Source organism: Neofelis nebulosa, chromosome 3 (genome assembly GCF_028018385.1).
Source record: "Neofelis nebulosa isolate mNeoNeb1 chromosome 3, mNeoNeb1.pri, whole genome shotgun sequence".
NCBI classification, from domain to species: Eukaryota; Metazoa; Chordata; class Mammalia; order Carnivora; family Felidae; genus Neofelis; species Neofelis nebulosa.
This window is the reverse complement of record NC_080784.1, coordinates 28140965-28159722: the sequence shown is the minus strand read 5'-3', so window position 1 is coordinate 28159722 and position 18758 is coordinate 28140965. Positions and strand designations below refer to the sequence as shown.

Below are 18758 nucleotides of genomic sequence, written 5' to 3'. Positions count from 1 at the left end.
ATGTTAACCTTGGATATTTACAAGGATATATAGCAAACTTACCATAAGATGCTTATTCGTGCTTTGAGATCTTCTACATAAGCAATCATGTTATCTATGAACAAAAACAGTTTTGTTTCCTCCTTCCCAATCTGTATACCTTTGTTTCACTTTCTTGTCTTATTGTGTTAATTAGAACTTGAAGTATAATGGTGAACATGAGTGGTGAAAGGAGACATCCTTTCCTTGTTTGTGATCTTAGGGGAAGAGTATCTGGTATCTCACTTTGAAGCATGATGTTAGCTGTAGGGTTTTGTTATGGCTGTTTTTCCTCAAGTTAAGGTAGTTTCCCTGTTCCTAGTTTGCAGAGACGTTTTATCATGAGTGGGTATTGGATTTCGTCTAATGCTTTTTCTGCATCTATTGGGTATCATCTTATAATTTTTCTTCTTTAGCCTGCTGATGTAAAAGATTTTATTAATTGATTCTTGTATGTTGAACCAGCCATGCATACCTGGGTTAAATCCCACTTGGTCGTGGTGAGAATTTTTTTTATTTGTTTTTATATATCTTTTCATTGTTGGATGCTATTTGCTAATATTTTGCTGAAGTTTTGCATCAATGTTCATAAAGACATTGGTATATAGTTTTCTTCCTTGTAATGTCTTTGTCTGGTTTTGGTATTAGGGGTCTACTTCCTCAATGAGTTAGGAAGTGTGCCCTCTGCTTCTGTTTTCTGGAAGAGATTGTACAGACTTAGTATCTTTTTTATAAAAAAAATAAATTTACCAGTGAAGCCGTTTAGGCCTAATCTTTTCTGTTTTGGAAAGTTGTTAATTGTTGGTTCAATTTCTTTCATTGCTATAGGCTTTTTCAGGAAGTTATTTCTCCTGTGTGAGTGTTGGTAGTTATGTCTTTCAAAGAATTGTTGCATTTCATCTCAGTTATCAAATTTTGAGGCATAGAACTGTTCATAGTATTTCTTTCTTATTCTTTTAGAGTCCATGGGATCTGTAGTGATAGCCCCTCTTTCACTTCTGATATCAGTAATTTGTATCCTCTCTCTTTTTTCCTTTGGTTAGTCCAGCTAGAAGTTCATCGATTTTACTAATCTTTTCAAAGAACCAACTTAAGTTTTGTTTATATTTTCTATTGAGTTTCTGTTTTCAATTTCACTCATCTCTGCTGTAATTCTTATTATTGATTTTCTTCTGCTTACTTTGGATTTGATTTCTTCTTTTTCCAATTTCCTTAGGTGGAGGTTTATACTATTGATTTTAGATCTTTCTTCTTTTCCAACATAGGCATTCAATGCTATACAGTTCCCTCTAACCACTGCTTTTGCTGCATCCATGCATTTTGAGGATTTGTATTTTTATATACATCTATGTGTTAAGTAGTCTGCTTTTTTATTTTTTTTTAAAGTAAACCATATCTATATTTTCATTTCTAATAAACAGTTCTTTCTTAGAGGTTCTTTAAAGTTTGAAAAGATGTGATGGGAAGGAAAAATAATGGGGAATTTGGAGAGAGTGAACTACACTGACTTTTCCTGAACTAATTATTGTGAAAAGTGACTCTTACATCTTCCCAATGCATATAGCCTATGCCAAAGAGCTCAGACCAAAAACAGCCACTGTTCCCATTCCTCTTCACCTGGCCTTTCTTTGTTGAGAAGTGATGTCTTACTAAATGTTATGGTGAAGCTGAAACCAGCTTGTACCTGCTCTGGACAGTCCATTGTTAACCTGATGTCAGCTTGAAATTAGCCATGGTGAAAGTATTTGTACCAGGGAAATTGGCATGTAGCACAAATCAGGACTAATTGTGGGTAGAGGAGGCAGTGGGGTGGGGGGGAGGCTGGCTCATCAGTACAGCAGTGCCAGATTATAAAACCTATTTATTTCCCCTAGCTTTCTAAATTTATTGGGCAGAAATAAGAAACAGAATCTATTGTACGTGAATATTAGAGAATCATAGAGCTTCCAAAACCCACTATTTCCTCCAGATGCCGTGAATATGCCAGGCCATGTGAGAAGAAGAATTCTTCTTTCAAGCAGCAATGTGAAATGTAGCTGGGCAAGAGTCCAAAATAGATTTTCTAAGAACACTCAGTTATGTCTTTTATAAACATAACAAAAATATTCTTCGACAAACTTCCATAGGGTTAACCGTAGGTGAAGTGATTCATCCAAATGTACAAGCTAAAAGTAACTAAAAATGGAAGCCACAGACTTGGATTATTATTTACTCCATGGTGGTTTGGATCAAGGTTTTCCCCTAGGAATCAGTCTCATGCGTGGTGCCAGAATAAGGGCAGTTATCTGAGGCTTGGGTTTGGAGGGACTGGGCAATAACAGGGAAAAAAAGGCTGGAAGAGAAAGAAAGGATGTTCCCATAAAGCTAAAAATACCTTTAGTGTCATTATATACTTATTTGTATACAAATGCACATTCCTAACTATAGTTTGAATGGACATCTGGCCCTACAATCTAATTATTGCCAGAAAGAATAGAGACAGATGATTCTAAAACTAACGTGACTACTTTCAATCATTTATAAATAAAAATTATACAAAACAAATCATCTCATTTAATTTCTTTGGTGTATATTTTACAAACTCATGAAGAGAGGCACACGCATGCGCGCGCGCACACACACACACACACACAGACACACACGTGAAAATCCATCCGTATCTATCTCTTCAACTTTCTTCCACCTCCCTACAAAATACAATTAAATAAAAATCCGTCGTACTATTACTTGTACGGCACTTATGGTCTAGGAAGGCTTTTCCCAGACATTATCCCACTCAGTCATCTTTTGCTAATAATGTAAATATTATTTGCATCCTAGTTTAGAGGTGAGAAAATTGAGCCTCTGAGAGATTAGCCGACCTGCTCCAGGTCAGCATATGCATCGGGATTCAAATGTAATTTCTTTTTAACTAGAGCCCTCTATTTTCCTTTTATCACATGTAAACTTCTGCTCTATTTTGCCATTTCCCCTGTCATGGCTGCCCCGGACAAATATTTTAACCAAGGGAGTGGTGAAGGGTAGCACGCCATGTGGGCATAAAGATTATTTTGAGCTGAAGGCAATGGAGAAGAAGCAGACACAAGAAAAGCTCTCTGCTCTCCCCTCTTCCCCTAAAAGCAGGACAGAAATTTACAAAGGTGTCCCTTCCTTCTCCCCTCTCTACCAGGAAGGGCAGAAGTCAATCTCCAGAGACAGCTCTAGACCCTGATCCATCCAGAGACAACAGCAGAGGAATCCACCTAACAAACTTTGTAAAACTAGCCCTTGTCTCCACCATTAGTTTCCTCATGTATTTTTCTTCCCACAATTTGTTGCTCTAAAGAAACTTAAAGTCCTTTTCTTTGGTCTTGTCACTTCTCGAAAATGTTCTTTTGTGAAGATCCTGTATCAGCAGGTTTCTAACCAGCCCTCTGAGTTACTCACCACTGGGTGCTCCCACGTTTATGATCAATGCACCTGTTAATAAACTTGGGCTTGTTTTTTCTCTTGTGCATCTGTAGTTTGTTAGTCTAATTGCAGGGCCACTGCCTGAAACCTAAGATGGGTATAGGAAAAAGATTTTTTCCCCTCTCCTACAGTGTCCTACAACAGGAATAGCCTTAGACCAAGAATTTTCTTGCTCTCCTTCTTCTCAGATTCATGCTATACTGCACATTACACTGGAGGTTTCGTGTCTGCATTTAGTGTCTGCAGTATCTTTAGTAAGAAATGTATCTGCATTGGCCTAAAACATGATCCAGCAAAGGGTCTTTCTGAGGCAACCATTTCCTTCTGAGCCCATGGGCTGCCGCCCTGCTTGGGTTTGGTTTTACAAAGCACAGATAGTAATATCGTTACTGCTGAACTCCTAATGCTTAAAAAGAGAGTTCTCACTATGTCATAGCTTCTTTTTGGACTTTCCTATACAGAAATAGAGAAAATAACTTTTTAAGTCAACAAGGTACTAAGGATGAAGTCATTTGCATTCCTGGAATGTCTAAATTTGCATCTATACAAAAGAAATTTTTTTATTTCTCTAAAAATGAAAACTACCCGTCCAGTATCATTAAAAGTCTCTAAGTCATTCTGATAGATTTTTTTTTTTTTTTGATGTTTAAGGATTTTGGTCTGGTTGTTATTACCATTGATTTTCATAATCTTTGTCAGCCACTTCCTATGTATCTGCGACCTCATGCAAAGTGTATTATTCAGGTCATAAAATGCAAATATGAATAGGGAGTGTGTGTGCTCATCTCAAATTCTAAGAATTTATGACCAATTCAAAGAATATATTTTTAAAAACAACAGCATTTTCTTCACGTGTTTTGAAGCCCAAACTAATTTTGGAAGATGCCTTTGGATTTCAAGCCTCTCTAGATTTTAAAACATACAAACATAGACAAGTATTCAGGTTATAGAATCATGAGGAAAGGCTAAACCAGCTGGAATCATCCCAAATGAGCTGCTTGATTGGTGTCTAAATTGCCCAAATACCCCTTTACTCTGTCTGGGGTAGAGAACCTGCTTCTGATTACAGACACTATTTGAAAGCAAACATGCTGTAACCAATTTGGCTCACCAGCATCAGGAACTGTCGATTTGCTTCATGACTAACTCTATCCGGGTATTTTGTTAAGGCGGCACCTCAAGATATTAGAAGTAGGCTCATAATTCACTCTCCAACAGGGAGGTGAGGAAAAGCATTTTCTAAAGCTCTTACGCATTAAATACTCAGTACAGGGTGTTAAGTTAATTAAACAAGGAGACCGTTAGACTGAGGTGGTTCTAATACCTTAGCAGCCCACGTAAGCAAACTAAAACCGAAGTCGGTAAATGCCTCAAGGTTAAGAAATCTAAATCTAAGGACAACCAAGGACAAACAGCCAACTAGGCCTTTTTCAAATCAAGCAACTGCTTAAACTGTAGCCAATCAAATAATTTCCTTGCTTTGCTTCCCATCTTCTCTATAAAAGTCGTGCCCCTACCCACTTCCGGCTGGAACTCTCCAATTCGAATTGATGTTGGCTCAAATACACTCCTAAAACTTTTAATATGTCTCCGTTTATCTTTTAACATGAGACAACGTAAGTGGGAGGACTGTGTTGTTATTTGAATTATTTGTGAAGTATTTCCCCCCTTCCTAAAATTCCTCTTTAGCTATACGGGATAAAATTGAAACAGCAGACCCGTCCTTAAATTTAAGTACGAAGTTACCACACAAATGAATCCCTCCTCACCTACCCTTTGCTAGCAAAGGGTTTAGGGGAGAGGAGAAGGGGGTTGGTCCTGCAGCTCAATACACATGGTTACTTGGCACCGGCCGGGCCCCTGGCCTTTGGTCAGGTAGCTCTTGGGTTCTGGAAAGCCTGCACGCTTCTCCAGAGGGCCAGCCTGGGGTGGGTTCACAGAAGGGAAGATCTGAGCACCGAGATGCTCCTCCCACATCCTATTAAAGAAAAGCATCCTCTGAGAAAGCTACCGAGTTTTGAGACACCAACACCCCCAAGGCCTCCACCCGAAAAAGCCTCAGGGCTCTCTGTTTGTTTCAGTTTCTCGATTAATGAACGTGCGCTTCTGAGTCCAGAAGTAGCAATTGTCTCTCTTCTTTAAAAGCAGCAACAGGACACACCCAGGGCTTTGGGTTTGTGTTTGGAAGGTAGCTTCCGGTCCATCATTTCCCCCACCCCACCCCACCCCCAGCCCACATGGTGTTGCCTAGCTGGATCTGTAAGTGCCTCATTTACAACCCGAAAGGTTAAAAAAAAAAAAAAAAAGTGATGGCTGGAATTTAAATAGCAATCCCAAAGAGTTCTTTGCCTAGCAGAGAAACCAATTACACGAATCCTCTACTATTTTAACTTCCTGGGGTCTATCCCCACCCCCCATCTGCCAAACGGTGGCAAAATTGTTTTGAAAGCACCGATGTGCACTTTTTTGTCTTGGGAATGGGTTGCAGAGAGCTCATCGGATTTTCCAAGACCCAAAAACGTGTGGAACTACTACTGTGAGATGGAGAAATGGAAATGCAATCAACAAAGCCAGAAAGAAAGGAAGGAAGGAAGGAAGGAAGGAAGGAAGGAAGGAGAAAGAAAGAAAGAAAGAAAGAAAGAAAGAAAGAAAGAAAGAAAGAAAGAAAGAAAGAAAAAGAGGAAGAAAGAAACCAACCTGGTGCTCCCTGAACTAGAAGACAGTCTCCCTGCAACACTACTCAAGCTATGAGGATTCGGCTGAAGCCAGCAAACCAGCAGTCGGGGGAGCTTCCCCTGGGCTCCCAGTGTAGATCATTCTCCTGAGAATCTGGGAAGGCTTCTGGCTCATGGACGCAGTGTATTTGCATGAAAACAGTCAGAAACACACCAAGAAAAGAAGACTCCTAACATTGCTTGTCTGCACTCTTGTTATGACACAGGTAAGTAGGTGCACGCGGCGGGTTTGTGAGACCTCTGTCACTTCTTGTACTGAAAAGGACCAAGGCCATCTAAAGCCCCTTCAACTGGAAAGCGATTTTTAAAATAATGTTTTAATTGAAATACAACAAATATACAAATGCATAAGTTATAAGTATGCATCTTTATAAATTGTCACAGAGTGAGCATACCCATGGAACCGCCCCCCATATCGATATATAAAATAAAGCATTACCAGCATATTCCTGGTGACGAGTGATAACTAACGAGGCTAGATGTTTTTCATATGTATTCTGGTTATATATGGCTTACATAATGAATACTAATGTTAATAATATTTTTACATTATTTGGATATTCTCTCTTATAAAGTGACTTTTCAGTTCTTTTGCTCCTTTGTTATGTTATCTGTCTTTTCTTCTAACTGACATGTAAGCAATAATTTGTGTATTCTGGATATGAGTCATTTGCCAGTTTTATGCGTTGCAAATACTTTCGCCCACAGTGTTAATGGCCCTTCCCTTCTGTGGAGACATCTGTGATGAATACAACTGACCGTTAATACTTGGTTTGTGTCTTGTTTAAGAAATCTTTGCTCACTTCGAAGTCATGAAGATATTCTGCTGTGCTCTAGAAAATGTGTTGCATTACCATTCACATTAAAAGATATCGTCTACTTGAAATAGATTTTTATGTGTAGGAGGTAGGGGTCAAGTTTCAATTTCTCTACACGGATATCCAATTGACCCCACACCATTTGTTGAAAAGACTGTCATTTCCCTATTGATCTGCAGTGTTCCTGTGTCATAAATATAGTGTCCATTTATGTACAGTTCTTTCTGGACTCCGTTCATCAATTTCACCTACTTATCCTTGCACCAGTTACATGCTGTATTAATTGCTGTAGCTAAATAAAGTCTTGATATCAGCAGCATACATTTTCCAACCTCATTTTTCAAGATTATTTGGCTATTCTTGTCCCTTTGCATTTCCACATAATTTTCGAATCAGTTTGTCCATTCTGTCACATACAAAAGAAGGCTACTGGGATTGCACTAAATCTAGGTATCAATTCAAGGAGAATTAACATCTTTATATGATGTCCTCCATTTATTCCAGTATTCTTAAATGTCCTTAATTTCTCTCAGTAATGTCTTTTAAAATATTTTTTAGATGTTTATTTATTTATTTTTGAGACCAAGAGAGAGAGCTCGAGCAGGGGAGGGGCAGAGAGAGAAGGAGATAGAGAATCCCATGCAGGTTCTGCACAGTCAGAGCAGAGCCCCATGTGGGGGTTGAACTCATGAACTGTGAGATCATGACCTGAGCTGAAATCAGGAGTCAGACGTTTTAACTGACTGAGCCACCCAGGTGCCACTCCGTCAATAATGTAGTTTTCCGTATAGCTGTCTTGCATGTCTTCCTTAAATTTATTCCTAAGTAGTTGATTTTTTTTAACTATTCTAAATGAGAATACTCAATATTATTACTAATTGTTTATTGCTGGCAAAACTGTTAGTTTTTATATATGGATCTTGTATCTAGTGATCTTAATTCACTCATGGATATTAAAAGTACATCTGTAGATTACCTGGAATTCCTATCTAATATTGTATTACCTATGATTAATGACATTTTTTTTCTTCCTGTTGAACCAATCCTAATATAGTCACTCTTACATCTTTAACTTCTTCTTTTTTTGGGTAGGGCATCAGGACAATGTATAGTAGACGTGGTTACAGTTGAGCATTCTTGTCTCAGCCCTAATTTCAGGAGGAAGTTCCAGAATTTCACTGTCAGGTATAATATTTGCTATGGGATTTTTGTAGACACACACTGTAAGATTAAGGAAGTTCCTTTTTGCAGAAACCAGCTTCCAAGATGGTCCCCAATTCTTCTTCCCTCTTGGTAGTCAAGTCTTTGTATAGTATTCTCCTACATAGAATCATGGCTAGCCTGTGTGTTCAATCGAATATGGCAGAAATAATGAGTGATTTCCAAAATTAGTGACAAAAAAAGCATTTCAGTTTCCACTTAACCTCTTGGAAATCTTAATCTCTCTTGGATCACTCATCCTGGAATAAACCAATCATTACTTCCTGAGAAGACTCAAGCAGCCATGTGAAGAGGTTTACATGTGATAATAATGATAAGAAGAATGCTTCCACTAATAATCAACACCAACTTCTTAACCATGTGAGACACCATGAGAGCAGAGCTTCCCAATCAAGTCTTGATATTGACAGAGAAGAAAAATAATTTTCCCTCAACCTGAGTTCCTAGCTGAGACCCTTAATAAAAGACAGATTAAAAAGAGAAAAACAAGTAGAAATGTATGATCATGTCTTCCTTATGCATATGTGAGCGGTACCCAGGAAATAATGAGTAACTCCCCTAGGTGGCTTGGAATTCAGGCTTAAATATCATCTTAATAGGGAAAAAAAAGGGATGTAGGCCACTTAGGGGAGAGGAAATGATTTTTAGGAAAGATGAATGGGCCCTTTGAATAATAAAGAGGAGGGGTGGTAGTTTGTGGAAAAGTGTGTGGGTATGGTGTTGACTTCTAGTCTCCTCTCCAGTGGCAGGAGTCAGTCCCCACCCCCCCCCCACCCCCCCCCCCCCCCCCCCCCGGTGGATAATACTTCCAGGGAGGGGATTTACAACAGGTGAGCTTTTTTTGAAGGATCTCTCATTGGGCATTTAAGGGAAGTTCAACGAAAGCCTCTCCCTTCATTTACTGTTTTCCAGGTGCCTACAGCTCACAGTAATCACTATACCAAAACAGCATATTTGGGGGTGGCATGTCGTGAACCCCTGCAGTCTTATTTTGGGGTGTCATATTCTGCTATTCTTCAATACGACTGCAGCCCCAGCCAACATATTGATTGAGCCCTCATTAAAGATCCAGAGGGAGAATTCCAATTTAAGATGTTCCCACATTCTGAAGCCATTGAAAATGTAAGGATAAGTGTTGATTGTTGTATTGAGCCACAGAGTTTTGGAGTACTTGGTTTATTCCAAGCCAAGGCAATTAATACAGGGGTGCCTGGGTGGCTCAGTTAAGCATCCCACTTTGGCTCAGGTCATGATCTCACACTCTGTGAGTTTGAGCCCCGCATCAGGCTCTGTGCTGACAGCTCCGAGCCTGGAGCCTGCTTCTGACTCTGTGTGTCTCCCTCTCTCTGACACTCCCCTGCTCACACTCTGTCTTTTTCCATCTCAAAAATAAATAAACATTTAAAAAAAAGAGACAATTAATACACCTACACTTACTCTGCTAAGAGTTTTTATTTTAAATGAGTGTTAAATTTAATATAATATTATTTCTGCATTATTAAGATGATCGTATGCTTTTTCTCCTTTATTTTACTAATGTGGTTAATTGCACTGATTTTCTTTATATTACTAGGATAAATCCAGTTTGGTCATGATAGCTATATTATGTATTTCTGAATTTCATTTTCAAATTCCAGTATATTGCTTAGAATTTTTGCATCTCTGTTTCTAAGAGGTATTGACCAATACTTACTTCTTTTGTTCTTTTGTAACATCCTGGTCAGGTTTTGATGCTAAGGTGGGAAGTATTTCCTTTTTTTTCTATTCTCTGAAAAAGCCTGGTTTTCCTTACTCCTAACAGACTTGAAAGAATTCACTGGTGAAATCATCCAGGTCTGATGCTTTCTTTGAAGGAAGGTTTGAATTAGAGATTCAGTCTTTGGTGGCTACAAGACGATTGAGATTTTCAATTTTTGTGTGTGTCTATTTTGCCAAGTGATGTTTCTCTGGGAATATTCCTTTCATCTAAATTCCTAAAAGTGTAGCATAAAGTTGTCCATGATGTTCTTTTTCATCTCTTTATTTTTCTCTGTAGAATATTACAATTTGCTTTGAAAAATTCTTAATATTGTTTATCTCTGCCTTCTCTTCTTTTTCTTAATCAGTCTCACCCGGGGGTTATTAACGTTATTAGATTTTTCTAAAGACCTTTTTTGGCTTTTTGATCCTAGGTACATTGTTTTCTGTTGCCCTGATTTCTGCTCTTACATTTATTATTCCCTTTTACCTGCTTTCTTCCCTACTTCCTTCCTTCCACTTTAATTTTCTGTTACTTGTCTAACTTCCTGTATATCAGCTTAGATCATGGATTTTCAGCTAATATAAACATTTAAAACTGTGAATTTTCCTTTAAACACAGCTTTTGTGCATCTCACAAGTGTTGATACATTTTGCATTATAATTCTTTTCAAAATATTTTTATTTTCCTTATAAATATACCTTCTTCTTGGGGCACCTGGGTGGCTCAGTCGGTTGAACATTTGACTCTTGATTTTGGCTCAGGTCGTGATCCCAGGGTCTTGGGATTGAGGTCTCTCTCTCTCTCTCTCTCTCTCAAATATATATACGTATATATATATATATATATATATATATATATATATATAATTTAAAAATTTTTAATGTTTATTTCTGAGAGAGTGAGAGACAGAGCACGAGCTTGTGAGGGGCAGAGAGAGAAGGAGACACACAACCCACAGCAGGCTCCAGGCCCTGAGCTATAGACCACAATCTGGGTTCAAACCCACAAACTGTGAGATCATGACCTGAGCCAAAGTCATATACTTAACTGACTGAACCCCCCGGGCGCACCAATAAATAAGTTTTTTTAAAAAAAGAAAAAAATACATGCTTTTTTCTTAAATCCATGGGTTATGTACACACACATCACTTAATGTCCAAGTGCTCAGGGATTTTCTTTTCTTGTTGTTACTAAATCTCCCTGTGACTTAAGAGTGTTCTTCTCTACAGTGTTCTGAAATTCTTTCCCATTTCATTCTTAAATTTGTTATGACTTTATGGCCCAATTGTGGTAAATGTTCGAGATATTTCTGAAAAGAATATAATCCCTGTGCTTGTTGAGTGAAATCTTGATTAGGTCAATTCTGTTCAGTATATTGTTCAAATCTTATTTTTCATTACTGAATTTTTGGTTTTGGTTTTGCTAGCTACTTCTGTCAGTTACTGAGAGAGGAGTGTTAAAATTTCCACAATGATTATTTGTCAATTTCTCCCTTCAGTTCTGTCAATTGCGTATATGTGTGTGTGTGTGTGTGTGTGTATGTGTGTGTGTGCACTGTTATTAGTGCTTACAAATTTAGAATTATTATGTCTCCATGATTGACTGCACATTTCTCTTTCTGAAATATCCCCTCTAATTTAATCATGCTTCTTTCCTTAAAGCCTATTTTGTCTGATACAGCACTTTGTCTAATAGGATTGCCTGGTGGATTTTTCTTGTTTTTTGTTTTTTGTATTTTTTTACTTCTCACATCTCAGTATCCTTATATTATACATGCTTATATATAAGCAGCATGTAATTTTAGTATTTCCTCATCCATCTTGATAAGCTTTGTATTTTAATTGGAGTAGTCTCCTTACATTTACTATCATTACTGACACATTTGATTATTTTAACATACTACATTACCATTAATTTCTATTCGTCCTACCTATTCCTTTTTATTTTTAAGTTTATTTATTTTTATGAGAGAGAGAGAGAATGTGAGCAGGCAAAGGGCAGAGGGAGAGGGAGGAGGAATCACAAGCAGGCTCCACGCTCTCAGCGCAGAGCCCTACGTAGGGATCCGTTCCGCGAATGGTGAGATCATGACCTGAGCCAAAATAAAAAATTAGACATTTAACCAACTGAGCCACCCAGGCATCCAGGTCTTACCTATGCTACGTTCCTTTCCTTTTCTTTCATATGTTCTTTTGTATTAAGTGCTTTGCATTACTCCAGTTTTCTGCTCTATTTGTTCGCTAATTATACTTTTCAAAAAACCAGTCTTTCATCAGTTACTCTAGAGATTGAGGCATTTACCCTTCACTTAAGTCAAATGTAAACCACTGCTTTGTCACTTCTTGGCCAAGGCAATGACCTTAGGACATTTTAACTCCATTTAATTATTCATGCTTTTGTACCATGGTTTCATGCCTTTTGAGTTATACATACTTACAAATCTGTGAAACATTTTAATTATTATTTTATATATTCCATTTTTATTTGGATTTACCCATATATTTACTTTTCAGGTTGTTTTCTGCATCTCTTAGCTTTAAGCTGAGGATCATTTTCTTTCTGCCTAAAAGAATTCCCTTTCCTATTTCCTTCAGGTCTGCTGATGATGGATTGTTTCCATTTCTCTTAGAAGTAATGGCTTGTTTTTTCTTTGTTTCTGAATGAAATTGGCATTGGGTCTGGAATTCCGAGTTCAGTTATTTACTTTCTGTATAGTAAAACCTTGGATTGCAGGTAACTTGCTCTGTGAGTGTTCTGCAAGACAAGCAAACATTTCTAATAAATTTTAACTCAATAAATGAGCAATGTCTTACAATAGGAGTAGTAGGTGACATTGTCACGTGATCACGACTTAGCCAATGGTTCTTCTCTCTCTCTCTCACTGTGGGATTGTGGGTGATTGTCTCCCATGCTCAGATGCTTGATCTCAGGCCATGGTGTTTGGCAGAAATCAGTGGTTTTTCAGGATGTTGAAGGTGCCCACAGCCGGCACCTAGTGTATTTTTTGTCACTTTAAAGCACCTATGGACAGGCCTTTGCTTTTCCATACGAGAGTAAGCTTACAAAAACTTTGCTTCATTCTAGGTCATTGGATAGGTTCTTTATGAAAGTTGCACGAAAAGAAAAAGATTCCATTGAGCTAATAGATACCAGTGGTTCCATTAGTGATAGTGAAAGTCCTCCTACATGATAACCCTCCTCTCGCTTGTCTCTCTCACACTAGCCACGAAGGTTTTCAAAGGTAAGTGCAGATTCATTTGCTTATTTTTCTTGATATTTTGTATTTTCTTTATTATTTTGTATTATATTACAGTATTGTAATCATTTTTATGTGAATATTTTTGGGTTGTGGAACGGATCCTCTGAGTTTCCATTATTTCTTATGGGAAAATTCACTTTGATATGCAAGTGCTTTGAATTGCAAGCATGTTTCTTGAACGAATTATGCTTGCAAACCAAGGTTTTACTGTCCTTTGAATTCATCATTCCATTGTCCCCTGGCTTCCATCATTGTGGCTGAGAAGCCAGCTGTCAGTCCAATTGTTGCTCTGCTTAGGGGAATTAGTCTCTGTGTCTTTTTCCAGGCTGCTCTTTCAGATTTTGCATTTGTCTTTAGACCCTGTATCACAGAGGGCTGCTACAAATTGATAGGACACTATCCATATCAGCAGTAAAGACTGCTTTACAGTCTTTACAAACCATGAAGAAAAAGACAACCCAATAGAAAAAAAATGACGCTTGACGTATGAAAAGACGCTTAGTCTCACTCAAAGTGAGAGGATGCAAATTAAAATCATAAAGGTACACCATTTTCTTACCCCTCTCGTAATGGACAAATCAGTAAGTTGATCGCCCTTTGTCAGCAAGGCCTCTCATGTATTACTGGTAGGATGGTAAACTGATAGACTTTCTTGGAGGGGCTATTTGGCCATATCTGTTCTCTATCAAATGTGCACTGAAAATGCACATTACCTGTTGAGTCAGAAATTCCACGTCTAGGAATTTATCCTACTCACCCGGGTGCAAAATAGCATGTTGTTTTTATCAGGTATGCTAAGACGTGCAGACGCGAATATGACTGTCAGGGAGAAAGGTTTTAGGCCCGGGGGCTTCGGGTAGGAGGCACACCACACCATGCAGGGTCATATGGAGAGGCACTAGCATCTGCCAGGAGGCAGAAGGAGTGAAGGCTAAGATAAGCAAGAGTCTCTCTTGTGGTTATTTTTTGGCGGCTGTTTTGTTTAAAGTTTATTTATTTCTTTTTGAGAGAGAGGGAGACAGAGTGTGAGCAGAGGAGGGGCAGAGAGAGAGGGAGACACAGAATCCGAAGCAGGGTCCAGGCTCTGCTATCAGCACAGAGCCCGATGCAGGGCTCGAACTCACGAACCACGAGATCGTGACCTGAGCCGAAGTCAGGCGCTTAACTGACTGAGCCATCCAGGCGCCCCACTGTTGTGGTTTTTGAGGGCAAGAGTGGGTGAGGCAAGGTAAGTAGGATAGACAGGTTTAGGATCAACTAGTGTGAATAATTTCTGTGGGCTCTGGGCATAGAGACGGCCCCCAGTTGTCTAACACTTGGCCCTGGCATGATTAGGGCAGATGGGCAGCAACCCAGGAGAACAAGAGCTCAAGAAAAGACCTGGTTGAGAGACATGGACTCTGGACTATTGGGCTTGCAGTTGAAAAACACACTAACAAGGGGGTCATTTGCTCCGAGAGTTGGCTAGCCCCAGAGGGGCTCTCCGCAGTTGGTAAGGCCCCAGATGCCCAAGCAGCAAGAATACAGAAAATAAGAAACCGTGGTTGTTACACACTTACACAAGTTTATTCATTGAAGCATTATTTGCACTAGCAAATATGCAAACAACCTCAAATCCATCAATAGGGAACTGGTAAATATATTCAGTTCCATTTAAAAAATTCAATATTTTTAAAAATATTTTTAATAGTTATTTACCTCTTGAGAGAGAGAGAGAGAGAGAGAGAGAGAGACGGACAGTGTGAGTGGGGGAGGGGCAGAGAGAGAGGAGACACAGAATATGAAGCAGGCTCCAGCTCTTGAGCTGTCATGACAGCACAGTGCCGGATGCGGGGCTCGAACTCACAGACCGTGAGATCGTGACTTGAGCCGAAGTTGGACACTTAACCAACTGAGCCAACCAGGTACCCCTCATTCAATGAACTATTGCATAGCCATACTAATAAATAACTGGCACTTTATGCACTAATTTGAAAGGCAACATAATTCAGTGGTTAAGAGATTAAGCTCTTAAACCAAATATTTTAGGGGTATAGCACAGCTTTACCCCTTTAAAAGTAGTTCTTAAAATATTGTTTCATAGTAGAGAAAGTAAGTATCCATGGAAAACAAAATTTACTTTTTTTTTCACCTTGCTGTTTTTGTGAAGACAACTGATGTTGTCAGTTCCTCATGTATCTAGGTTTCTAATTACAGGTGACCAAGGAATGAGCCCTAGCTAATCCACAGAATAAGCAGAATTCGGTAAGGCCAACATTGAAATAGGACTTAGGTAATTACCAAGAACTATGAACTACCTAGAACAAATTTCAGGAAGCAAATGTGAACTCCCCGAGGCAATTGCATCAAACCACTGGCCTCGATTCTACCAGCAGGAAGTAACTGTGAGAGAGTAAGCTATAAATATCAAGTTTTGGCGCAAAAATGGAGCAAAGTGCTCCAAAATACATGTCCTCTGGTCTTCGTTCTACTGCCCTCCCATTTTTGATATTTTGTCTGTCCTTCTAATTTTTGTCAGATTTTTAAGAACTCATTATAAATTCTTCTCGCTAGATTTCAATATCCTTCACAATATGGGACTGAAATTCTGTGGTAATATGGGGCGAGTGGGGGGCTTGCACAAGGAAAGAACACGTTTATACATGTAAATGATAAAGCGTTACACTCTTATGAAGTATGATCTATCCATTCAACAACCCAACTGTGGCAGATTGACCGCCATTTACCTAAAATCTATTCTCTCAATTGCATTTACTAACAGAAACCCAGTTGTGTTGGGGAGGGAAAGGCATTGTGCTCAGCTAAACAACCTATACATCCTATCCCTCCTTGAATCTCAAAAGTCTTCTTGGAGATGTTTGCTTTCATAAATATGGGTACTATTTCTTCCACTTTATTCCTTTCTTCTTGCTGCTTAGAATGTGGACATGATGTTAAAAACTGCAGAGGCTTCTTGGAACCATGAAGGAAAACCCAAGAGTTCACAGAGACCTTGGCGCCGACATCCTTGGGCCATTGAGCTAACAGTAGCCATCACTTGTGCCCAGATTTCTTGATGCATGAGGAATCAAAATAAACAAACTTGTGGGCTTGGAGTATTAGTAAATGATAACTTCCAGCTCCCCCGGGGGAGAAAAAGCCCAGATTTTCTGTTGTATAAGTTCTCCCACTGAAGCTGATTTCAAGCTACCAATGTGATGTCCCTGAATGCAAAGATGAGAACAGATACATAATACCACACTGGTATATAGTATTCTAACTAGAAAATAAAATAGATGCAAATAATCATGGGAGCACAGATGATGGCAAATGTACTAAAATAATTAGGATGTAAGGATTTTTGTATATTTATTATCTTTGTAATATAATTGTACATTTATACCACTTAATTTTTTTTTAATTTTTTTTTTCAACGTTTTTTATTTATTTTTGGGACAGAGAGAGACAGAGCATGAACGGGGGAGGGGCAGAGAGAGAGGGAGACGCAGAATCGGAAACAGGCTCCAGGCTCCGAGCCATCAGCCCAGAGCCCGACGCGGGGCTCGAACTCACGGACCGCGAGATCGTGACCTGGCTGAAGTCGGACGCTTAACCGACTGCGCCACCCAGGCGCCCCTATACCACTTAATTTTAATAATGGTCGTATTGGGGTTCAGTCGGGTGAGCCTCTGACTCTTGGTTTCAGGTAAGATCATGATCCCAGGGTTATGGCATCAAGCCCTGCGTCAGGCTCTGCTCTGAGTGTGACGCCTTCTTGAGATTCTCTCTCTCTCTCTCTCTCTCTCTCTCTCAAAAAAAATAAACCTAAAAAATAAAAATAAAAAATGAATCATAATAATGGCTGTATTTTACAACTGACTTGCAAATTTCCTGAAAATTCAGTACTCTGTTCTTGTGAGCCAGGATGCATCCAGTCTAACACACCATTCGGTTTAAGCCTGTTGCTATAGGAATTAATATATCAGCCAAGGTTATTTCCCATATTCTTCAGTCTGGGCCTCTAGGTCATCTCACATCTCCCTTTCATTATTTTCCATCTTTAAAAAAAATACAGGCCTGTGTCCTATAGGAGTCCTTCTGGAAAACTCCGTGCCTATGATGGACAGACACTGGGGTCACCCCCATGTCCATACCTTTTATAATCCCCTACCCTTGCGTATGGGTGGTGCCTGGGACTTGCTTCTCTCCAGAATCCATTGGTGCTGCTATCCAATAGGATGTGGCAAAGGTGATGGGATGTCACTACCATGATTGTATTAGGTTCTACATGGATGAGGCTCCATCTTGCTGCTGTGCACTGGAGAGCTTCTCCTTGCTGGCTTGATGCAATAAGCAGCCATGTTGAGGTAATGCGATTGTTAAGGAACTGCTTGTTCGTGGCCTCCAGGAGGCTAGCAGCCTCCATCTGATAGCCAGCCAGGAGAAGAATGGGCCCTCAGTTATATAGTCATCAAGAAATTAATCCCAATGACAACCTGAATCAGTCTGAAAGAGGATTATCCTCCAGTGAAGCCTCCAGATTAGAGTACCTCTTCATCACACAGCCTCGTGTGATGCTGAGCAGAGAACCAGCCAAGCCGCACTTGGGCTTCCGACCCACAGAAACTCTGAGATAATGAATGTGTTGTTTTAAGACACCAAGCCTGTGGGTGATTGTTACATGGGCTATAAAACAAATATAATGCCCCACCGTCGTCTTCCTCCCTGCTTTCATCAGCACTTCGTTTCCATACCAAGAAAATCACACAACTTAGGAGTTCTGTGCTATGGGCTTAACATTCATTGATTCCAGAAGTCTCCTCCATGTTAGCGATGTGTATACACGGGCCACTCCTGCCTGGATACATTCAGACCTGTCCAGTTCCACTGTTAATAATTTGCATGACATGTGTTCATCAGATGCATATGCAACATGAAGTAGGAAGGCATGACCAATTTTTTTTAACTGATGGAATAGATGAGAATAATGAGCAAAACAGCAAGATAATGGTTATGAATGTAACATATCTTCAAGTTCAAAAGAATAGAATATGAGAGACCTGAATTACCAGCAATACAGATGTTTGGAAACAGTTGACCACAGAAGGAATGAAGAGTCAAAAAGACCTGTCTGTTGTGTGTTTTTCCAACACTGTCAAGCAGTTAACTCAATGTTGACATTTCCTGCCTGGAGATAGTGTCTGATCCCCCAGGATAAGGGCCCGGTCCTACAACACTGGCCCCCTCCAGGTTCTCACCTGTGCTTCTGACTGGCCACAGATTGAAAGTTCCAACAACCCCCTCCTTTGGTTCAATTAATTGCTAGAGTGGCTTATAGAACTCAGAGAAATACTTTACTTATTAGATTTCCAGGTTATTATAAAAGGATCTAACCCAGGAACGGCCAGATGAAGAGTTGCACAGGGCCAAGTATCTGAGAAGGGGCCTGGAGCATCCATGTTCTGAGTGCCCCACTGTCCCTGAGTCTCCACGTGTTTACCAGCCTGGACACACTGGAAACCTTCTCCTGGCCCCAC

At 39.5% G+C, this 18758-nt stretch overlaps 1 long non-coding RNA gene across 1 annotated transcript in view; it reads left to right on the top strand.

Moving 5' to 3' along the window:
- The window catches only part of LOC131506502 (uncharacterized), a 59158-nt gene that overhangs the window by 34148 nt on the left and 6252 nt on the right, over positions 1-18758 (top strand). The window contains exon 4 of the long non-coding RNA XR_009258982.1: positions 13068-13224. This is a non-coding gene — a long non-coding RNA (uncharacterized LOC131506502). The remainder of the gene's footprint in view (positions 1-13067; positions 13225-18758) is intronic.